At 42.7% G+C, this 22,896-nt stretch overlaps 1 pseudogene; it reads left to right on the forward strand.

The window, feature by feature from the left end:
- The first annotated feature begins 6,797 nt into the window (after positions 1 to 6,797).
- Positions 6,798 to 7,745, forward strand: LOC149449641 (olfactory receptor 5AP2-like; annotated as a pseudogene).
- The last annotated feature ends 15,151 nt before the right edge of the window (positions 7,746 to 22,896 follow it).

Genomic DNA, 22,896 nt, shown 5'->3' on the forward strand with positions numbered 1-22,896 from the left:
ATCATATCCCCCCTTATGTATTATACATGGAGATCATATCCCCCCTTATGTATTATACATGAAGATCATATCCCCCCTTATGTATTATACATGGAGATCATATCCCCCCTTATGTATTATACATGAAGATCATATCCCCCCTTATGTATTATACATGGAGATCATATCCCCCCCTTATGTATTATACATGGAGATCATATCCCCCTTATGTATTATACATAGAGATCATATCCCCCCTTATGTATTATACATGGAGATCATATCCTCCCTTATGTATTATACATGGAGATCATACCCCCCCTTATGTATTATACATGGAGATCATATCCCCCCCTTATGTATTATACATGGAGATCATATCCCCCTTATGTATTATACATGGAGATCATATCCCCCCTTATGTATTATACATGGAGATCATATCCCCCCTTATGTATTATACATGGAGATCATATCCCCCCTTATGTATTATACATGGAGATCATATCCCCCCTTATGTATTATACATGGAGATCATATCCCCCCTTATGTATTATACATGGAGATCATATCCCCTCTTATGTATTATATATGGAGATCATATCCCCCTTATGTATTATACATGGAGATCATATACCCCCTTATGTATTATACATGGAGATCATATCGCCCCTTATGTATTATACATGGAGATCATATCCCCCCTTATGTATTATACATGGAGATCATATCCCCCCTTATGTATTATACATGGTGATCATATCCCCCTTATGTATTATACATGGAGATCATATCCCTCTTATGTATTATACATGGGGGATGTGAACTTGAAGGGGCCACCCTACACACAACAATCACCCCAGAAAAGTCCCAGACTTTTTTTTGGAGCGGAGCACGGTGCGTTCCTGAAGTTTTTGGTGTGTTTGGAGCACTTGGAGTCCCTTTAACATGTAATGACAACACAAACATGATGCACATTTGCAGCATGTTTCTGAAACGCATGGCAAAGCATGCATTTTCTGTGCAGATCGCTGTGCGTTCGGAAACACAGATGTGAATGGGGCCTCTTTGTTCTAGGTAAACACAATTTCACTTTCAGGCCCCATTCACACCGAGAGTAGCGGGAGCACATGTTTTGGCTAGTTTTTCCAGTGACACACATAGGGCGGCCCATTGATTTCAATGGACCGCGCTGCATGTGGCAAAGTAGCTCATGGGACATTTTGGCATGATGCGAGTTACACCTTTTTTGCTGCACATTTTGCAGCATTTGTCACCCATTATTTTCATGTGCCAAGACACGTACTTGTTTCTGTATTTGGTGTGTCGTTAACAATGATGACACTGAACTAGTTAATTTTAGGTGTATAAATGTGGCCATACTATCTACAATCTGATTGTACAATCTCCTTTAGATTTACCAAAACAATATAATAGTAGGACATACCATCTATCCAATCACTCTGTATCCAATCAAGCAGGTCCTTGCACTACATCAGAGGTGTTCCATGGAGTTCATGCGGTCTGAGCTCGTCTGAAGGGGCGCTGGGGTAGCCAGGCAAATGGGGAGAGATCCCGGGGATGCTGTGAAAATATAGTTGATGGGTGGAGGGTGCGTAATAATGAGGTCAGTGCAGGTTGGGCGTGCTAATGAGGTCAGCTGGTAATCTGCTTCTGGGGTCCTACTAGCTTCTCTGTCCTCTGTCTACATTCCAGGAATTGAAAAAGCCTTCTAAGAAATTTACCAAAGGCTAAGGTAAGTCCTTGTTCTCCAGATCAGACAGAGCTTGAATATTTTTGAAAACGGAGGTACATTATTGGTGCATAGGGGAGCTGGATTGTATTAAAAGTGAACTCAGCCTTTAAAAACAACTTGCCTACAGGGCACTTTTACCCCCTTCCTGCCCAGGCCAATTTTCAGCTTTCAGCGCTGTCGCACTTTGAATGACAATTGCGCGATCATGCAACACTGTACCCAAATTACATTTTTATCATTTTTTCACACACACAGAGGTTTCCTTTGGTGGTATTTAATTCTCCTTGGGGGTTTTATTTTTTGCACTATAAACAAAAAAAGAGCAAAACATTTGAAAAAAAATCATTTTTCTTTGTTTCTATTATAAAATTATAAAAGCAGGTAATTTTTCTCCTTCACTGATGTGTGTTGATGAGACTGCACTGATAGGAAGCACCGATGACCACTGATGAGGTGGCATGGATAGGCAGCACCGATGGGCACTTATAGGCTGCACTGATGAGGTGGCACTCAAAGGGCATTGATGAGGAGGCACTGATGATGCTGCACTGATGGGCACTGATAGGCTGCACTGATGGGCGACACTGACGGGTGGCGCTGACTGATGGCACTGACTGACAGCACTGACTGGTGGCACTGATGGGTGCAACTGCTGGGCAGCACTGATGCGTGGCACTGATGGGAGGCACTGTTGGGCACTAGTGAGTGGCACTGCTGGGCACCAGTGGATGGTACTGCTGGGCAGCACTGATGATCAGTGCCGATCTGCTCTATGACAGCTGTCAGTTATTGGCAGTACTTTCCTCATGCTGTAACTATGTGAGGAAAGTGCTGCCGATAACCAGCAACTGTATTTACTCTGTGATCTGCTGTGTCATTGGACACAGCTGATCACATAATAAAAGGCCACTATGATTGTCCCTTTACCTCATCATGTGTTCAGCTGTGTCCGTAGGACACAGCGATCACAGCGATCACTTGGTGCACGCCGCTGGAGGGCGCACGGGAGGGCGCTTTTCTGGGAGGACGTCCCAGAACTGGACAATCATGCTCTAGCCATCATTCGACTATAGCGTGGTTAGCAAGTGGTAAAGGTCTGTACACATGCCGCAGCTGTGATGCTCCAAATATTAAACAACATGCAATATTCGGACAAATGTGACCCATTTGAGTGTATGGGGATGTGCAGTAGTCCCTGAGAAAGTGCTGCAAGCCTGTACTAGAATCTCTTGCTCTGTAATACTCTTCAAAAGACAGCCAGGTGAATGGGTATTTTCTAGCTGGGGTCTGAAGAGGTTCACTTAGAGGGGACCAAGAGCTCCTCACAGAGACTTTGTTACTGGTCCTTGAAGAGATTGATGCCACTCTGGAGGGATTAGGAAGTCCAGGATCCTACATTTTGTGAGGTTTGTCCTCAGAGTTATTAGTGTCAGGTCAAGGTGGGCATTCCATGTGGCCCCAGAGCCTATCCAAGCTATTTATCACCAAATAAAACAACAAAAACAAGCCCATGGATGGGTTACTGACTCTGAATGAAAGTTGGAAATATGTGTAGCCTGATCATGCAAGAAAAAAAGGGGACCCAAAACCAGCGGCTCTCAAGGGGGTAGTGCTACATATTTATGCACTGGTTTATGGTACATGCTTTTAAAATAATTATTCACACTGGAACTGGACAATGGAGCAAAAATAACAATGGGGGAATATTTTTGGCCATGGTTATAAAAAGAAGATTGATCCAGACAAATGTGCTTAGGTTTGATTACTTTCACTGCTCACTTAGAATTAACAAATCGACAGATCTTGCTTCCTTGAAAATTAGAACATTTGGCCAAAAATCTGCCATTTTGGCAAACTACATTAGAATTAATAGGAAAAATGAAACTGGGTTGTATTGTGATGTTTTTAAGGTGCACAGGATGCCAGGAATGGGTCTGGATGGCATTTTTCCCCCACTATTTGGGCTGTCGTCCTTTTTAAGGGTCATGGTTTGAAGACATTATAAAGTACTCAGGGGTTCTCACCCATACAGGGTGAAGAGTTCCAGGGTAGTCCGGTTGGAGAGGAGAGGGCTAATTTGTAATACTCTCTGATTTGGTAAGTCCTCATTATGGACTCAAAATTTTCAAGGTTCGAAGAGTTTTGGGAAGGAAGAACCTCCAAACCCTGGCTATGGAGGCAAACCACATGAGAGGGAGGATTAACAAGCAGCAGAAAGGAAGCAGCAGAGGTCTGTAAGGTAGTGTGCAGTGGTTCACAGCTGCCAACAAGGGTGGACTCACTGAATAACTGATACTCTGATTTTACTGAACTCCTTTGGCTTGTCACGTACCCCAAAAACAGGTGAGAACCCTAAACCCCAGTGTGGGAACAAGAAACTGGCAGGGAGTTGTTTGGGTTTCTTTATGACAGGAATGTGAATTGTTTGCTTTTCTTTTGCTGAAGAAAGCAATTTGTATTTACCTGTCTTGAAGAGACCAGTAAAGAATATTTACTTTTACAAGTGGCTTGCTGGTGACAAAGGATACATGGGGTTGTATATGACTCCCAAGCAGGGGCGGACTGACCATTTGGAAACTCAGGCACTGCCCGAGGGCCCGGGGTCAGTGTGGGGCGCCATGAGATGCCCCTGGTACCTTTTTCATAGGCTTTTTTGAGTTTTGGCAAGGACACAGGGGCCCCATGATCCCCTATTGCTTGGGGGCCCCATGAGTTGTCAGTCCACCCCTTCTCCCAAGGGTTATGGAATCTACTATGGAAGTTGACCTACATCAGTCTCATTATTTTACATCTTTTTACAAAAAGAAATCCATCATTCCAAATCTCTCTCCTTTCTGTATCCGGCCAACTGTCCTAGTTTAGTCACCATTGAATTTTTTTGTTTGCATTTAATTTTTTTTTTGTTTTCAGAGTTTGTCTTCCTTTACATTTTAAAACCTCCTGAAAATTTGAATGTTAGGTTAAAGAATAAAAAAGTTTTTGCTGACAGGACTCAATTTTTGTTGGCAAAAAGTAAACATTGCCAGCTGAAAAAAAGTAAAAAAAAAACTGACATAACATAAATTCAAAGAATACAAAATGAAATGTAATAAACTAAACTACCCAAAATGTAAAAAAAAATAAAAAAAATCCTAATTTAAATAAAAAAAATGTCAAGTATATTTTTTTAAGCAACACAATGAGTGAAATTAAAGTGGTGGTAAAGAGCATCCATTACAAAAAAAATCCCCTGCAAGGTAAAGACATAATGTGCTAGTGTAAGGGTGTGGAGGCATGGATAAATACTGATGTATAATGTTAAACTGTAATATGCCTGCAATATGCTCTTTGGTCAGTAGATAGCAGCAAAGTACAAGAATTGATTTTGCAGTGACGTTTGCTAAGACAAAATAAATGCTTATTTACCCTATAAAGTTTAATGAATGCTAATTTGGGGGTTGAGTAGGACCCTCAGAAGGGTCATAGTGAACTGTAAATATAGGTTTGAGGCTGCAGTTAAGAAATTGCTTACTGCATCACAAACTCTATGGGAAGGGGAGGAGTTCCTGTGCAGAGGAGGAAGTGAGGGAGTCTGTGTCTGGCTGGTGTATGCTGAGGACGTCTGGAGAATCTGTGTGGGGCCTGGAAGAGGATTTACAGCTCACAGTAGAGTCTGGCGACGGCACCTAGGGAAGATTCACCGCGATGAGACCGGGAAACAAGTGACTGTATGGTCCGGTTCTGGAGTGGATCAGTGGATCAGGAAAAAGCACCAAGAGCCTGCCAAGGAACTGTAAGTGCGGCTTTACTGCAGCACATCGCACCACGTGTGTTCAGTGACATTTTGGATATACCAGAAAGCTACAAGAGACATACTCCACTTTCCTTTGGATTACAAATAGTATTGCGCAATACTTAGGGTGCACCCCAACGTTATATCTTGCTCAGGAACATTCAGGCGCAGCCAGGCTGCTTTCTGGACATTGGGGAAAAGTCTGCAGGTATGGGGTTAGTGTTAGACAGTATTATTCTTACTGTACGGTTCTGCGCTGTTATCATTCTGTTTGTGTGCTGAACTACTTGTTCACTATAACTGTTCAGTAAACGTAATTGTTGTAAAAGAACCGCTGTCTGTGTGGCATCGTGTACCCTCTGAATCTGTGGGCCAAGCCCTCGGTTTTCCTTCACTAGTAGGCATCGCATACTAGCACATTATGCAAAATTTACCCTAAAATGAAGCCCTCCAGTGGTGCGCTGTCACTGCTGTAGAGGCTTCCATCTTCCCCCATCTTCCTTCCGGGTTCGTGAGCCCTGGCCATCTGACTGGCTGGGACGCGATGATGATGCATGGGAGGTTTGGGACACGGCACAGGGTGCCCGAAGGAACGTCACAGATATGTCATTCCCTTAGAGCGCATGTGCCGGCTTAAAAAAAAACTTGCATATATCCTAAATGGTGCACGTTTAGGAGATATTCATTTTACCTACATGTAAGCTTTATATAAATAAAAAATATACAAAGTGGGTATTCTTCCACTTTAAAGGGCACATTTTAAAGCATAAAGCAAGTGGCATTTTCCAAGCATTCACTGCATGGGAATCAAACAATGAAATTTAAAACAAATACATCAGGTAGGCACATCTTTCGTGAATGTTTGAAACCACTCCACTTCTCTCTAGCTGGAAATATGATGTTAAATATTGAGGAACACTAATGCAACCATTTTGTTTTCTCACAAAAACAGCTGCACTGCTGGAAATATACAGCAAGAACACCTTTACAGAGAGAAATGAGATGGCAATCATTCTCTTTTTCTTCTGAAAATTATAGTTACCTGGTTATCATGAGGATACAATGTCTTCAATGCATCCTGATGTGGAACAAGTATACTGACCAAAGATGTTTACTTTCTACATTCTACTGACCGAGAAGGTAATGAAGCTACAGTCAGCTAGATAATTATTCTTTTTTCTTTTATAAAGAGGTTGGCTTTGACAGCCAATGGATTTCTCTCGGCATAGGTTTCATGAAAAAAAAAAACATATCCATATTATCCAACTTTTAAGTTCATTAAGGAAGAGCTCAATGGCTATGGAAAACAACACACATGTGGCAATGTTTGTTTTTTCTGGACTAACCGATAATGCTAAACTCGTCCCGTTCCTCTTCGCTTTTTTCTTGGTGGTGTACCTTGTGACCATAGTCGGAAACATTGGCTTAATTATTCTTGTCCTTGTTGCCTCCAACCTCCACACTCCAATGTATTACTTCTTGAGTTTCCTCTCTACTGTTGACCTCTTCTACTCTACAGCTATCACTCCGAAAATGTTGTCTGACCTTCCATCCATCAAGAAGACCATCTCGTTTATTGGTTGTGCCATCCAATTTTTCTTTTTTGCTGGCCTTGCAGGAACTGATGTTCTCCTACTCTCCAGTATGTCATACCACGGCTACTCTGCTATCTGCCACCCTCTTCACTACGTTTCCATCATGACCAAAAGAAAATGCTTGATTCTTGTCAGTCTGTCGTTTTCCATGGGCTTCTTCCAGTCAGCTATGCAGACCAGATGCTTGTTCAGTCTCCAGTACTGTGGACCGAATCTTATAGACCATTTCTACTGTGACGCCCCTCCCTTACTCCAATTGTCTTGCTCTAAAACACTTCATTGCAACATGTTAACTATTCTCTCTGTCGGTTGGTATGGTCTTTATCCACTTTTAACAATCCTGGTCTCTTATGTTTTTATCTTTACCACCATATTACGTATAAAATCTTCTGAGGGATGACAGAAAGATTTCAGTACTTGTTCATCCCATCTCATGTGGGCCAGCGTCTTCTTTGTTTCAGTTTTCATTACTTATTTGCGCTCACCTTCCAGTGCCCTGAAAAAAAGAGACAAAGTGCCCTCTGTGTTTTATTCAGTAATGACCCCAATGTTGAACCCTCTTATCTACAGCTTGAGGAACCAAGAGGTGAAAAGGGCCATCATGCAAGCAATACATAGTATGTCACAATTAATTAGAACTTGATAAATGTTTAAGGTTAAAATATATATTTTTTAATTGTATATGGCATGGGGTAACCCATGCTAGCTTGTTACTGCTGTGTGTGTCCCCTGGGGAGAATAACACTTTGTGTCCTGAAAACCAATATCACTATGACAGAAAATGATAAGGAATCCAAAACTTTACACTTGTCAATGAAACAAGAGAAACAAAGGAAATCTCCCAATAGGGACCCCTTTTCAAATGACAACTGACCCTTTAGAGGAGGATTTCCCCAAACTTTCTCCTGTCTCTGGGACAGGAAGTAAAGAAATCTCCCAAATAAGATTGGTAAAAAATAAAAAGAAAAGGAAAATATTCTTTCGATAACCTTTAAGATTGTTAGTCTTTCTTGCATATTTAATAACAAATGTAATTTACAGTTAGAAGCAGCAAAAATGGAATGAGGATAGGACTGCTTTCTTAAAATTTTGTTTTTATGGGTTGTTTTTTTTTTTTTTTTTTGAACCCTCTTTTCTACAGCTTGAGAAAGGCCATCATGCAAGAAAAAAATAATATTTCATATGTAATTAGAATGCTATAAATGTTTAGGTTTTTGAGTATGTATTTTTTAGGTTTGGGTAGCAGGGGAAGGTTACAACCCACATCAGGTTGTTTTTGTTGTCTGTGTCCCCATTAGGGTAAGTATTAAATGAAGGCAAATAGAATATTTACTTTGTGAGAAAAGTTTTTATCTTGCAATCTTCCCCCGAGTCTAGTGAATGGGGTTTTCCCTTGATTTCCCTTTGCAAAGCATACACCATCAGTGCAAGAAAAAAAATTGTTTGCACATGATTGGATGATGAAAGTCAGTGAGGTTTTACCTCATTCATTAACCTCTTCGCGCCAGCGCCTCCTGGCCCTTTAAGGGTTTCAGAAGCCGGGAGGCGGGGTGGGGTTTAGGGTCATGTGACCACTGTGACACCTCGTCACGGTGGTCACATGATCGGGAAAGGTCGCGATCGAAAGAAGAGATCCGGACATTTCCTTGAGTACCGGACATGTGTGCTGGGAGCACGCAGGGCGCACGCTCTCAGCACATATGTCTTTTTTTAATAGAACGCAAATGTGCGGCCGCTCGGCGTCTAGGCCCAGACGCCAGGAGGACGCACATTTGCATTCGGCCGGCATGAAGAGGTTAAGCTCTAGGGAAAGTTCCCTTAAACAAGGGAAAATAAACCCCTATGTGTCCTGGTAACCAATGGAACAGAAATTGATGAGCCATCCCACATTTTACAGTCATCACTGAAACCGGAAGTTAGGGGAAATCTTCCAATAGGGACACCTGTTCAAATGACAGGAAGTAAAGAAATCTCCAAAAAAGACAGCTAAAAAAAATTACAAATAAAAAAATAAAATATTTAATAAGTTTTATCTAAGGATAAACAATTAGTTGTTATTCTTTCTTTTGTACCCAACACAGGCTCAAAAAAGTGTGCAGAAATTTTACGAAATTGTGCAGAATGGTTTTTGGAAACTCATAGTGGTCTGGTCTGATGAGTTGATGGATCCAAAAGCAGCCTGGGGCATGTCTTTTAAAAATTGTACCAGGTGCATTAAGGTTGAGGGGTGGGACCCTGTGGCAATGGCACTAGAGTTGTACAGTAAGGGACCAACAGCCTTTGAAGTAGCCTTTGGTCCCAAATCTGAACTACCAAAATAATACTGACAGTTGGGCTGGGATCTGGCTATCCAAATTCATAAAATTTGGTAGGAAAGAAAACATTAGGATTAACTCTAGATCTCACTTCCCGTATTTCTAAGGAGTGGCCCTCCAGTGGAATAATATTTGTAGAACAAGAATTGATATGGCCTTACACAAATAAATGCTTTATAAAATGCCCTGCCAGCCTCAAAAATATAGGAGGGGACAGCACCTAAACAGCAAACAAAATTGTTTCTAACCAATACAAAAAGGTAGTCCTAGAAAGGACTGTTGAGTCTATGCACTGTGAACCAAGGGAATTACACACTAATATGTACCCCACCACACTGCACACACAACAGTAACAGAACTCAACACAGTAAAGCACAGTAGGACACATTTTATAGCAGAGGCCAGGAAGAACATTATTGGTCATTGGCTTCTATGAGGGTGAAAGGACACATTACTTTGTCATTTTTTCCAAACCATGAATGACTTGGCTTTGCCTTGAACTTGATTGAGCCCAAAGCTCAACTACTGTATACCCAACAACATACATATCAGATTTCACAGGAATTAGCAGCCACTAACCCCCCAGCAACACAGGAGAAGGACTGAGTGAGTAGACCTGCACCCCCTGGGCCAGATAGGGGAAGGAGCGTTCTGGCGGGAAACTGGATTAGCTGTCTACCCAGGACTGTCCTCCCTTACCCTCCCTGGAGGTATTCCCGAGTGTAGCTCGGGGTAAAGTTTCAGCACCACAAGTGGTAACCCCGAGCTACACTCAGGAATACACTGCAGCGTTGCTCCGGGATCTCTTCTTCACTTACCTTGTCCTGCGCTCCCGCGATGTCCCTCCTGCAGTGTCCCCGGCAATGTCTTCCGGCCGATGCTGGCATCTGTCTTCCGGGTTCCGTTCCCTGCAACGTCGGGGAACGGAACGGCTGGAAATTTAAAAATGTCAAAAAGTGACAATTACGAAATACACTAAAATCACATAGTATTCCATTACTGTATCAAACCATTTCACATACATTTTGTCCCGAGTGCTTTGTCCGGCGCCCTGCCTGCATTTTTACTGTTCTTTCTGCCTGGAAACTGAGAAACGTCCATGGCGTCCAAAAAGCGTCCCTTTAGGTCAAAAGCGGTGTTAGACCGGCTAGAGAACAGCGATAGTAAATCAGAACCACTTGCAGAATTGAGTGATAATGATTCGTGGGGGAAATTCCTCATCAGACACTGAAAACGATTCTGCGACTTTGCTCAGCGATGTGCGAACTTGGCGCTATATTTCACATTTCAGTGTTTTTGGTTTGATTATATTATTGAATTAAATGTATTATTATTATTTTTTATGATTATTTATTAAATTATAATTTATGATTTCGTGTTTCAAATTTTATCCTCCCCGGGATGTTTACTAGACTCTTGTTCGGACAGATTTCAGTGAATTATTCCTAAAAATTACAGGCCTACAATAAAAAAAATACATATTTCCATGCACAAAAATGTACCGCTTTGAGCACAGAAATACTGACATAATCAGACCGCTAGGGAGGCTACAGTGACAGGCACTGGATCCCCTGCTCAGGTATTCCCCTGGAACAGCAGAATTAAGAGAATCTAGGGTCTATCGGTGGTACAGCCAGAGATGCTGCCTAGCTCTCCAAGAAGAGGATTTTTAGTCCGCAGTTTTGTATATAGTTCAGGAAGCTGTCCTTGGTTTCACAGTTCCATTGGGCATCCCGTATACCCCTTACCCTATTCAAGTTACAATCCCCTTATAAAAATCCAAAAACAAGCTCAAGGACTGGTTACTGTCTCCTGAATGCAAGTCTGAATGGAAAATGTGTGTTGCCTGATTGTGCAAGACTATAGAGGGACCCAAAGCTTCTGCAACTCCTAAGGGAGTAGTGCTACATATCTAACTATGGACTTTGTATCCAGGGGCGGACTGACAACTCATGGGGCCCCCGGGCAATAGGGGATCATGGGGCCCCTGTGTCCTTGCCCAAACTCAAAAAAGCCTATGAAAAAGGTACCAGGGGCATCTCATGGGGCCCCCTACTGACCCCGGGCCCTCGGGCAGTGCCCGAGTTTCCAAATGGTCAGTCCGCCCTTGTTTGTATCTCTCTGTCCTGAATCTGGACAATGTTTATAGGACATTCCGTCTTTGACAGCTTCTACAGTTGCTATATTTATACAGTAACTGCTGGCTATCATATTGACAGCTGGGAATTGCCTGCAGGTCTAAGAGAAACAGAAAGACTTGACCGTTTATACTTGCCCTGTGTGTTTTGAGGACTTTTCTATGATGAGTGTAGAGTGCCCACAACTGCTGAAACATGCCTACACAAAAGGTTGAAAAAAATGGAACTTGACCTATTTCTGTCATCAGTCTTCTATGTGTCTATAGGAGGGTCAGGGGTACCAAATCTGAGTTCAATTTAATATTTTCTCACACTACTCTTAGTGGTGGGATTAACACATGAAACACAAACTAATGGATGTAATCCCTAATGTTACATTAAATTAATACACAAGAAACCAGTTAGTACCGGCCTGGTCTGTTGATGAAAATAATGATATGCTCTGGGATGGATGAGAATTGTTCCCAAGGTTCAGCAATATATTTTAAAAAGGTTCCAGACTCTCACGAACAGATTTCTATCACCAGATAGGTGGAAATTCAGGAGAGGTGAGGAAATAAAACATCTAATGGTAACCAGGCATAGATTATTTATTGTTCAGTTTTATTTTCGAGTCCATCACGAGGCACCAGTTTAAAGGTCACGTATAGAGTATTTTTAATAAAACATATTTTAGCAATGCAGCATTTACCTGAAAGTAGTTTTTGATATGGCACTTTTTTAAAATTGTGTGCTTCTTTTGTAAAAAAAATGTAGAGAATTAAAATAAGCCTAGGGCTACACAGCAATGGCATGTCTCGTAACCTAATATACGTAAATCAGTGTCCCAAAAATTCTTAAACTCCTAAACCCTGTGAAAAACACTTTAATCTTTGAAAGTATAAATTTATTAATAAATATCCTTCTTAGTGTTCATATAAACAATCAAAAATATCAAAATAAAGTCCATAAATTATTTCTTCCAAAAAAACTCACCATGTAAATCCAGTATGTGCCGTATACCTCAAAATAAAAGAAAACTCAATAGTGTATTATCCTCACATTAACTTCATCCAAATCCCACAATTAGTTATTACATTACATTACATCGAGTTTATATAGCGCCAAAGGGTTTGCTCAGCGCTGTACAATAGAGGGGGGACAATACATGAAACAGTACAGTAACTACAAACAGCACACGAGGGGTTAGAGGGCCCTACTCTTTCGAGCTTAGGAGTTATACCAAAAAACCTTGTAAATCTCATGCAAAAAAATGCATAAAATGTGCAAACACATTAGATGTGTACACTGAGTGTTCACAGAAGTACTATATAGCAGGGGTGGACTGACAACTCATGGGGCCCCCGGGCAATAGGGGATCATGGGGCCCCGGTGTCCTTGCCCAAACTCAAAAAAGCCTATGAAAAAGGGTACCAGGGGCATCTCATAGGGCCCCCTACTGACCCCGTGCCCTCGGTCAGTGCCCGAGTTTCCAAATGGTCAGTCCGCCCCTGCTATATAGTAATAATACACAGAGTGGTTCACTATCACGTGTTTCACAGGTCACCACGTGTTTGCACGTTTTATGCGTTTTTTGCATGAAATTTACAACATTTTTGGGTATAAGTAATTGTGGGATTTGGATGAATTTAATGTGAGGATAATACACTATTGAGTTTTCTTTTATTTTGAGGTATACGGCACATACTGGATTTACATGGGGAGTTTTTTTGGAAGAAATCATTTATGTCTTGTAACCTCTTCATGATGGAAGGTAAAAAAATCTTAACACCTCAACACAGTTTGTGCAATTTTGGCATATATTCGTAAAGCTGTACATGACTAGTGCACCAGAGATAGGTTCATCCAGACCCCACTACACCACCATTACCCTTCCATACCAATCCCCTTTACTTACTATACTTACAGAAAACATAACACCATTTTTGGAGTAAAATGGCCAACACAGCCTTTTATTAACAAATCAAGTTTAAACACATCAACCATTCCTTATAACAGAAACATAAAGAGTTGTTGTTGGTCTTTGAAGGCACCCCCAAAATGATCCAAAATGCACCTGCGGACAACCATATTGCACTAGGCCTCCAGCCGCAACCAACCAGCTTGGAGACAACCATACCGTCCGCAGTGCAGCACCACCACCTTCCAGTTAAACCTTGGTTAACTGGAATGTCCCCGGGCACACCATACCAATAATGGGTCCCACACCATTTTTGTACCTCCAAGATAAGAACCGCCTCCAAAGACCAACCACCGCCCCCCCCGGGAGGAACACAATACTCACCAAACAGGGAGGATGGGAGGGAAACTCTCTCTCCTACGTCCAGCTCCGACTGCCGCCCCTCACCAGGACACCCCACCCTAAGGTGCAGAAGACCCCACCTACACTCTCCCTCTACCAACCAGATCCCCCAGCTCTCCTTTACCAACCCCCTAATACTATCATTAACCCTTACACGTCTTCCTTCCCACTCTGGGCCTAGTCATGCCTGCCCTGCGCTAATTCTTTTCTTCTTTTCCCGCTACAGGCATTTCTTTACAACTACTTAGTGTATCTAGGAGAATTATACCTTCATTCGGTGCTAAATGGTAATGGGTATCTCCTGATTTTTTTTTATTTAAAGGAAAATTGACTCAAAATAATTCAAATAAAAATATATATTTAAATTTACCTACATACAGGTGCATCTCAATAAGTTAATTTATTTCAGTAATTCAGTTCAGTTCAAAAAGTGAAACTTGTATATTATGTAAAGTAGATTCATTACACATAGAGTGATATATTTCAAGCACTTCTTTTAATTTTGACAATTATGGTTCACAGCTAGTAAAACCCCAAAATTCAGTATCTCAGAAAAGGTGAATATTGTGAACTGTAGTTTTTTGGTGATATTGTGGGCATGCGCCATTTTAAGACATGGGATGTTTGGTATCAATTTACTTGATACAACCTCATATTTTTTTTTTCCCATAAATTTTTTATTGAGTTCAACAGCATAAAACAAATGCCAACAAGGCGCAGTAGCATAAGGTACAGAAAAAGAAAAAAGGCGATCAATGACATTAAGCAGGTATGGCAATACCAAAAAACAGGCATATCAGGGAACAAGGAATGTTTTGTATAAAAAATAAAAAGAGAAGGGAGAGCGTATCAGCACGTCCTAGTTCAAAGGTCGGGAGATGGATTAGAAGTAGCTGTAGAACCACCTCAATAGCGACTGAAAAGGAGCCTATCAAGTTATAACCTGCTTACACTCAAAGAACATTGCCCAACTAAGAACCGACTGTCATGAAAAAGAGAAGCAAAAACGGAGAGAAGAAAAGTTAGATAGCAAAGTAGTAAAAGTGAGGGAAGAGAGAAGGAAGAAAGAGAGAAAAAAAAGGGGGGGGGAGAAAAAAAGGATCAGAGGAAAGGATGGGGAGGGAGGGGTAAAGGAAAGGACCAACTGCTCGCGTCATGTTCCGACCCCCCGCAAGAACGAGTGCATGCACACGGGAGCGTGTCCACAGTTTCTGGCCCCAGGCGGGCTATTTAAGGGAGGCTCTTACTCTTTGTCAGTGCTGACTGGTCTTCAGCTATTTCCTTGTGTCCTGCTGCATCCTGTGTGTTACCCATTGCTGACCTGGCTTGCCATTGACGCTGGGTCCTGTTAATGCTTCTGCTCAAGGGTGTCTGATCCTTGCTTACTCCTGACAATGTTCCTGTCTGATGTTTTGGTAGCTCATCGCCTGCTTATTACTGGCCCTGGCTACCCCCTGACTACTCTTCTGTCTCCAGGTCAGCTTTACAGTCCTGCTGAGTGCTTGCCCTGGCTGTCTATTATATCAGCTCCAATTCTCATGGTGTGTTCCAGCCTCAAGCTTGTAAGAAGTTTCGGCATGAAACACACCCAGATCTTGCAGTCCCAGTGGCGTGCTCCTTTAACCTCAGCTGGTCATTCCTGCATCTTCTCTGTCCCTGGCCCAATGCCCTGCCAGATCTACTGAGTTCACACCTCCAGCCACAAGTTCTGCAATCAACATCTGCAGGCATTCATGTTCCTCATGTCCCTCGGCATCATCTGTTCCACCTTCAGTGGGGCCTGGTTTGGAGATACAAGAGAGGCTGACCACGCCAATTCATACTTCTACCAGGTACATGACAGGAGGTAAGGACGAGGGGCATAGAGGACTGTGGTTACACCAAGAAGGAGTGAGAAAGGGGAGACACACTAGACAGGGGTAGTTAGATCTCTTACCCCAGAGTGAGAGTGCAATGGGGAAAAGGGATGTATAGGGAGGAATGAAAGGCTAGGTTAAGACATGGTGAGAAGAAAAAAGGGGAGAGGAGGGAGACGTCAGGGGCAGACTTGATGGTTGGTGATCCTTGGAGCTGGATAGGGGATAAAGCTACACATTTTCCAGGGTGGAGGGGTCCCGAGAGGGATTATGTGGGGTTAGATCAGAGAAGAATTGCTTATATTCCTCTTTAAAAGTGAAATCTATCCAGGGAAACTATGTGGCTCTAATGTGAACTAATTAGGTCTTCATACATTAAATCCATTACTGTATGGTTGGTGGAGAAGAGGACTTCTATAAGGCTGGGATACAGGAGTGTGCAGAATTAATTGGATGCAATATAACTGATTTTTTATTGACTTGCAGAAGAACTTTTGAAGGTTCCTTGGGAATACAGTGATCAGCACATTTTTGATGTGTATTAGTTAGGGGCCAGAGGTAATGGTAGAACTGAATAATCTGGAAAGGACCTAAAGAGGGAAAGTTACGTTGTATTAAGTGAACTAGTCAGGTCTTCCCACATCAAAGCCATTGCTGCATGGTTGGTGGAGAGGACTTCTGTGAGGCCAGGATACAGGACCGTGCAGAATTAATTGCACGTATAACTGATTTTTTTTTTTGTAGACATGCAGGAAGACCGTGCAGGTCCCTTGGGAATACAATGATCGGTAATTTTTGAAAAAATGGTATGAAATTGTGTCCAGAAAGTCTATAAAACTGGGTAGGACCAGAGAACATCCAACATATCAACAAGCTGATACGAACCATGGAGCACTATTCCTCCTGCTGACACCAATGATGGGGCACTATTCCTCCCACTGACACCAATGATGGGGCACTATTCCTCCAACTGATACTAATTATGTGGTACTATTCCTCCCACTGACACAAATGATGGGCACTATTCTTCCAACTGATACTAACCATATGGTACTATTCCTCCCACTGACACCAATTATGGGGCACTATTCCTCCCACTGACACCAATGATGGGGCACTATTCCTCCCACTGACACCAATGATGGGGCACTATTCCTCCCACTGATATCAATGATGGGACACTATTCCTCCCACTGAAACCAATGTTGGGGCACTATTCCTCCCACTGATACGAACCATGGAGCACTATTCCTCCTGCTGACACCAATGATGGGGCACTATTCCTCCCACTGACACCAATGATGGGGTTCTATTCCTCCCACTGACACCAATGATGGGGCACTATTCCTCCCACTGACACCAATGATGGGGCACTATTCCTCCCACTGACACCAATGATGGGGCACTATACCTCCCACTGACACCAATGATGGGGCACTATTCCTCCCGCTGATACTAACCATGTTTGTTTTGTTCCTCTTACTGACCACATAATTATGTAATTTGTTTACTCCCCCTGATTCTGGGGCATTTTCTAATTTCACTGGTGACAGCCCACCCCCCTAAAGTCTAAAGGACAGTAAAATTGCCTTATACTTAGAAAGTTCGAAGACTCAGATCCATAAAGTGAAAGGGGAGTCTCTAGGCGAAGCAATTGTAGGTATAGGAGAGAGCATGTTGAACAGGTCTACAAGTCCAGCAATAAATACATGAATACATGACTCTCCATTATTCAGCTGCCATTTAATGGTTTATATATTCTACTTATGACCAGCAGGAAACTCCTTTCCCATTTCCAACATAGAGTCACCTTTAGGTATTTTAAAAGAGCCTAGTAATTTGATATTAAATCTGATTAAACCTGTTGCTGTCCGTGCAGCCACTTTTAGCTTTCCTATCTGCGTCTTTAAACCAAACACATCTCCTGATCCTTCAGAATTCTAGGACTCTCCTATATGAGTCTGAATTTGTTCATTACATTATGAAGGAACATAGGAGAGAAAATACTGTTCTATTTCAGCCTTGTCCTGTATTTTCAGTTTGGACATTCATAGATATTTTGAAACATATTCTTTTTTTCATCCTATGGTAGAACACTTTTAAGAATTTTTTAACCTATTAAAAACCCCAGTAGAAGGTTATACAATTTGAGGTTTAGGAGTGAAGAAAATAGGAGCACAAATACACCATATAGCCAAAAGTACAGGCCAGCCCTCCAAATCATTGAATTCAGGTGTTCCAATCCCTTCCATGGACACAGGTGTGTACAATCAAGCCCCTAGACATGCAGACTGCTTCTACAAACATTGGTGAAAGAATGGGTTGCTCTCAGGAGCTCAGTGACTCCAAGCGTGGTCCCATGATAGGTTGCCACCTGTGCAATGAGTCCATCCGGGACATTTCCTGGCTACTAAATATTCCACGCTCAACTGTTAGTGGGATTATAACAAAGTGGAAGCAACTGGGAACAACAGCAACTCAGCCACCAAGTGGTAGGTCACATAACATGACAGAGCGGGGTCAGCAGAAGTCACCAACTGTCTGCAGAGTCAATAGCTAAAGACCTCCAAACTTTGTGTGGCCTTCAGATGAGCACAACAACAGTGCATAGAGAGCTTCATGGAATGGGTTTCCATGGCCGAGCAGCTGCATCCAAGCCTTCCATCACCAAGTGCAATGCAAAGCGTCGGATGCCATGGTGTAAAGCATGCCACCACTGGACTCTAGAGCAGTGGAGATGTGTTCTCTGGAAAAACAAATCACGCTTCTCTGTCTGGCAATCTGATGGATGTCTCTGGGTTTGATAGGAGAATGGTACTTGCCTGACTGCATTGTGCCAAGTGTAAAGTTTGGTGGAAGGGGGATTATGGTGTGAGGTTGTTTTTCAGGGGTTGGTCTTGGCCCCCTAGTTCCAGTGAAGGGAACTCTTAAGGCGTCAGCATACCAAGACATTTTGGACAATTTCATGCTCCCAACTTTGTGGGAAGAGTTTGAGGAAGGCCCCTAACTGTTCCAACATGACTGCACACCAGTGCACAACACAAGGTCCATAAAGACATGGAGGAGCCAATTTGGGGTGGAGGAACTTGACTGGCCTGCACAGAGTCCTGACTTTAACCCGATAGAACACCTTTGGGATGAATTAGAGCGGAGACTGTGATCCAGGCCTCCTCCCCCGACATCAATGCCTGACCTGACAAATGTGCTTCTGGAAGAATGGTCCAACCTTCCCATAGACACCCTCCTAAACCTTGTGGACGGCCTTCCCAGAAGAGTTGAAGCTGTTATAGCTGCAAAGGGCGGGGCCAACTCAATATTGAACCCTACGGACTAAGACTGGGGGGCATTAAAGTGCATGCGTGTGGAAAGGGCGGGGCCAACTCAATACTGAACCCTTTGGACTAAGACTGGGGGGCCATTAAAGTTCATGTGCGTGGAAAGGCCAGCATCCCAATACTTTTTGTAATATAGTGTAGGATCCATTTCTTCATGTCTTAACCCATATCGTAATTTTTGTAATTTATTTTCTGCTTCCGCATGCCTCTATTCAATTATGGCTTGTTCTAAAGCCCTCTGTATAGTTTTAAAGTCATTTTGCAAAGCTTCAGCTTCACTATAAAACAGAAGATAATAAGTGAGCGCTTTAAATGTACAAACAGCTAAGGCACACAGGATAACCAAAATAATCCTCACATGAAAATAAAATAAAAGTGCAGCACTAGAAGAATATATAAATGTGTCACAATAGATAAAAGTGATCAAAAAAAGTCCCAACAACGGTGACCTAGGGTAACAATGCACACTAACCAGAAGTGCACATTATAAGTGCAATGTAGAAATGATGGAGTTCATAGAGTAGTCATCAGCATGGAAAGGGTAGATGCATTCCCTTGGTCAGAGAAGATCCTCACGATGGTACAGAGCTGGGCAGAAGAAATCCACTAGATGGTAGAAAACGATCACTGCTCCACCAAAAGAGCACTGTTCCTCCACAAGATTCTCCAGCTCTGGGCTGACACAAATGATGGAGCACTATTCCTCCAACTGACACAAATGATGGAGCACTATTCCTCCCACTGACACCAACGATGGGACACTATTCCACCCACTGACACCAATGATGGGGCACTATTCCTCCCACTAATACCAATGATGGGGCACTATTCCTCCCACTGATACCAATGATGGGGCACTATTCCTCCCACTGACACCAATGATGGGGCACTATTCCTCCCACTGATACCAATGATGGAGCACTATTCCTCCCACTGACACAAATGATGGAGCACTATTCCTCCCACTGACACCAATGATGGAGCACTATTCCTCCAACTGACACAAATGATGGAGCACTATTCCTCCAACTGACACAAATGATGGAGCACTATTCCTCCAACTGACACAAATGATGGAGCACTATTCCTCCCACTGACACAAATGATGGAGCACTATTCCTCCAACTGACACCAATGATGGGGCACTATTCCTCCCACTAATACCAATGATGGGGCACTATTCCTCCCACTGATACCAATGATGGGGCACTATTCCTCCCACTGACACCAATGATGGGGCACTATTCCTCCCACTAATACCAATGATGGGGCACTATTCCTCCCACTGACACCAATGATGGGGCACTATTCCTCCCACTGACACCAATGATTGGGCACTATTCCTCCCACTAATACCAATGATGGGGCACTATTCCTCCCACTGATACCAATGATGGGGCACTATTCCTCCCACTGACACCAATGATGGGGCACTATTCCTCCCACTGACACCAATGATGGGGCACTATTCCTCCCACTGATACCAATGATGGGGCACTATTCCTCCCACTGACACAAATGATGGAGCACTATTCCTCCAACTGATACCAATGATGGAGCACTATTCCTCCAACTGACACAAATGATGGAGCACTATTCCTCCAAGTTTTTTTCATCCATCCATAATTTGCTTACAGTTCTCTCCACAATCCCAGTCAAGGCGTCCTCTTGGAAGCTTTGCTCAAGATCTTGAATTTTTTCAGCAATGCAGGATCTTTAGCTGGAGTAAATCTTTAAAGATCTGGGCTCACATTCTTCCACCAAGTTTTAAGAACGTCTTCCTTGTAGTAAAGGCTGGATATCTCGCAGCTTGTTACGATGTACAGGAGAAATGTTTATTTTGAGTAAAACAGCATACAAGGAATGTCAAATATTCAGAAGGAAAGAGGTCGAATAGTATGTGCTTTCAGGGTGTAAGATTTTCTCTGAAGGTCCTTCCAGTCTAGTTGTTCTTTTACATACGAACATGATATAATACAACGTACACATTATCCAAGTATAGGAGTAAGCGAAATATAAAAGTAACACCCACTCTCGAATATATGGTTTTTAATCTATAGTAAAACACATAACTCCTCCCAACATGCTGACAGAAAGTTTCGAAATAGAAATAGACATGCATGCATAATGTGTAGTAAAACTGACTTTTAAGTCAAAGACAAACGGGGCGGACTGACCATTTGGAAACTCGGGCACTGCCCGAGGGCCTGGGGTCAGTAGGGGGCCCCATGAGATGCCCCTGGTACCTTTTTCATAGGCTTTTTTGAGTTTGGGCAAGGACACTGGGGCCCCATGATCCCCTATTGCCCGGGGGCCCCATGAGTTGTCAGTCCACCCCTGAAGACAAATATATACAGTCAGGTCCATAAATATTGGGACATCGACACAATTCTAACATTTTTGGCTCTATACACCACCACAATGGATTTGAAATGAAACGAACAAGATGTGCTTTAACTGCAGACTATCAGCTTTAATTTGAGGGTATTTACTTCCAAATCAGGTGAACGGTGAAGGAATTACAACAGTTTGCATATGTGCCTCCCACTTGTTAAGGGACCAAAAGTAATGGGACAGAATAATAATCATAAATCAAACTTTCACTTTTTAATACTTGGTTGCAAATCCTTTGCAGTCAATTACAGCCTGAAGTCTGGAACGCATAGACATCACCAGAAGTTGGGTTTCATCCCTGGTGATGCTCTGCCAGGCCTCCACTGCAACTGTCTTCAGTTCCTGCTTGTTCTTGGGGCATTTTCCCTTCAGTTTTGTCTTCAGCAAGTGAAATGCTCAATCGGATTCAGGTCAGGTGATTGACTTGGCCATTGCATAACATTCCACTTCTTTCCCTTAAAAAACTCTTTGGTTGCTTTTGCAGTCTGCTTTGGGTCATTGTCCATCTGCACTGTGAAGCGTCCAATGAGTTCTGAAGCATTTGGCTGAATATGAGCAGATAATATTCCCGAAACACTTCAGAATTCATCCGGCTGCTTTTGTCAGCAGTCACATCATCAATAAATACAAGAGAACCAGTTACATTGGCAGCCATACATGCCCACGCCATGACACTACCACCACCATGCTTCACTGATGAGGTGGTATGCTTAGGATCATGAGCAGTTCCTTCTCCATACGCTCTCTTCCCATCACTCTGGTACAAGTTGATGTTGGTCTCATCTGTCCATAGGATGTTGTTCCAGAACTGTGAAGGCTTTTTTACATGTCGTTTGGCAAACTCTAATCTGGCCTTCCTGTTTTTGAGGCTCACCAATGGTTTCCATCTTGTGGTGAACCCTCTGTATTCACTCTGGTGAAGTCTTCTCTTGATTGGTGACTTTGACACACATACACCTACCTCCTGGAGAGTGTTCCTGATCTGGCCAACTGTTGTGAAGGGTGTTTTCTTCACCAGGGAAAGAATTCTTCAGTCATCCACCACAGTTGTTTTCCGTGGTCTTCCGGGTCTTTTGGTGTTGCTGAGCTCACCGGTGCGTTCTTTCTTTTTAAGAATGTTCCAAACAGTTGTTTTGGCCACGCCGATTGTTTTTGCTATCTCTCTGATGGGTTTTTTTGTTTTTTCAGCCTAATGATGGCTTCACTGATAGTGATAGCTCTTTGGATCTCATCTTGAGAGTTGACAGCAACAGATTCCAAATGCAAATAGCACACTTGAAATGAACTCTGGACCTTTTATCTGCTCATTGTAATTGGGATAATGAGGGAATAACACACACCTGGCCATGGAACAGCTGAGAAGCCAATTGTCCCATTACTTTTGGTCCCTTAACAAGTGGGAGGCACATATGCAAACTGTTGTAATTCCTACACCGTTCACCTGATTTGGATGT

The sequence above is a fragment of the Staurois parvus genome, unplaced genomic scaffold (assembly GCF_062004578.1).
Source record: "Staurois parvus isolate SC_StPar_1 unplaced genomic scaffold, SC_StPar_1.0 ptg000609l, whole genome shotgun sequence".
In the NCBI taxonomy this organism is placed as follows: Eukaryota; Metazoa; Chordata; class Amphibia; order Anura; family Ranidae; genus Staurois; species Staurois parvus.